Source organism: Parambassis ranga, unplaced genomic scaffold, assembly GCF_900634625.1.
Source record: "Parambassis ranga unplaced genomic scaffold, fParRan2.1 scaffold_37_arrow_ctg1, whole genome shotgun sequence".
NCBI lineage: Eukaryota > Metazoa > Chordata > Actinopteri > Ambassidae > Parambassis > Parambassis ranga.
The window spans coordinates 408,826-411,238 of record NW_021144804.1 but is presented as its reverse complement, the minus strand read 5'-3'; the positions used below and the strand labels follow the sequence as shown (position 1 = coordinate 411,238).

The window sequence follows — 2,413 nt, the reverse complement described above, 5'->3', positions numbered from 1 at the left end:
TCGCTGCCTACTGCACTAATGAGGCTCAGAAAGAGGTGAAACATGGTCTTTTTTTAAATCAAATACAACTACAGAACAAACATTCCTAATTTAAATCAAATGAGTGTGTTCTATAAAAAGGCTCTAAAGGTAAAACATCACAGTAATTCTTCCTGTGACACCTTCACTACCAGTGATGGTAAGTGCTCTTGTTTCAAATGTGATGTGCACTGTACCACTGAAGCTCGTCTGTGAAGTGTAGAGCCTCTGTGTGTGTGTCACAGTGATGTTAACAGAAGTCAGATAGGTCTGTTAACACATATAAAAACAACATGCTGAACAACAGCATAGATGTGAAGGTGAATATATGTCCCCTCACATGTTCCTCAGTTAAAAGTGTCATTGCATTGGCCGGGAATCGAACCCGGGCCTCCCGCGTGGCAGGCGAGAATTCTACCACTGAACCACCAATGCTGTGAAAAGCTGACATCTAGTGGTGCCATCGCAGGTTGCAGCCTCCTCATTCCAAAATCAATCCCTCCTCCACATAAAGTCAAAAGTTATAAATTCACCTCATTAAATGAGCGGTTGTGTGTAATGACGCAGCTCACCAGCAGAGGGCGTGTGACGGAGCAACAAGCAGGAAACTACAGGGGAGAAGAGACACCAGCATGTGTGGAGGTGTCCTCTTTTCGAGTAAAAAAACAGAACATCTAGCTATTACCATTCCTGATATATGAGCGACTTTGTAAGACATATGCTCTCATGTCATATATGACATGGTCAACTCCGAAATAATCAAGATAATAATAATAAACAAAATATTGGCCTAAATTATAGGGGGGCTTTGGATTATTTTAGGGAGGCTGAAGCCCCCCTAAAATAGGGCTAGCGACGTCCACGGTATTAAATAATAATGATTAAAATATTTAGTACCTTATACTTGCACAACATGTACCTAATACATACATACAGTATTGACTATAGTATAATGATAAGAGATGTTAATACGATATTAACCAGTAATGTTACAGCAAATAGAAATATAAGAAACGACACTAGTAGATATGAATTATTTCACATAATGGCAAAATATAATATAGCTGATATGTGGAGAGTCCTCAACCCCGGCGTGTGCGACTACTCCAGGAGACAGCTAGTTAAAGGAACACTGAAACAAACCAGAGTTGACCTGGAAATATCAGAGAGTGATTTAGACATAAAATAAATAACTATATAGAAATGATTAGAAACGAAATAGATGAAGGAGATGATCCACTAGTATGGTGGGAGGACGTTAAAAATCAACTGAAATTGCTGAACTTGCTGATATCAGACATCATTCAAATCAGACTATAGAAGACAGAGGGGGACACTTCCAGCGATGCTGCAGGCAGAGTGAGAGTTTGGTGCACATCACATGAGCTCAGAGCAAATGTGTGGATGTGTTCAGTGGCCCTTTGGCATTTGGGCAAACCTTAAACTGAAGATTTCTTCAGCATGGTTACCGAGCAAGACCAACGAGCAAGTCTCCATTTCTAACTGTTCAACACAGTTTCTCAGCTTCACTGGGCTAGGGAGCAAAATACACACATTTATCAGACACAGCAGCCTCAGAAATCCTACAACCAAAAGCCTACCAGCATGACAGACTGCAGCACTTGTAAGCATTTCCCTTTCACAAAGTATTTTGTAGACATGAAGTTACAAGTATCTGTACTACAGACATCTGGCGAAACAGCTTTAAGGCTCACTTTTTGGCATGATCACTTTTTGGCACAACACTGGCAAAGGTTCACAAAACTACATCTGAACAAGCCACAAGACTTGAAACAATGTCCTATACACAGATCAGACCAAACTATGTCTGCTAAGAACCAATCAGATATACAAACATGATTTTATTTTGATCTGCAGAAACACATGACTTTGAATTAGATAAGCATATACAGTTCAACAATCTCTCCTCAGTGGTTTTGGATATGGGGTTTTTGGGGTCTGGCTGCTCAAATTTAATTAAAAAATAATTCTAGCTGTAAAGTATTTTATATGGAAGTCTATCAGGACAGAAACTATTTTGGACCAGCTACCAAGTGGCCATGTAAGGAACTGCAGATTTGCTGTATTATGTTGTTACCTGGTAAAGACTACAGTGTTTATTGATTTTTGTTTGTTTGTTTTTAGCTTTACATAGATACTTTCTACCACTGACAGTTTAACATGACCATGGGACTGAATTTTGGTCATTTGAGGGACGGCAGTTCTTGATTAGCCTGAGAACCATTTGCATGAATAATTATCTATAGACATGAATTTTTTTTATTTCTGTTGACATTTGAACAGAAACACCTGTGGGATTTAATTTTGGTGCCACCCCCAAGTGGCCACAGGATCAACTGCAGTTTTAGGCACTGTCACAGCGTGTGCAGGAAAA

The 2,413-nt window shown here is 39.5% G+C and overlaps 1 non-coding gene across 1 annotated transcript; it reads right to left on the bottom strand.

Annotated features, from left to right (window-relative positions):
* Window positions 1-382: 382 nt before the first annotated feature.
* Window positions 383-453, bottom strand: trnag-gcc (transfer RNA glycine (anticodon GCC)). Its single transcript has one exon. It is a non-coding gene; the product is annotated as a tRNA-Gly (tRNA).
* Window positions 454-2,413: the final 1,960 nt, after the last annotated feature.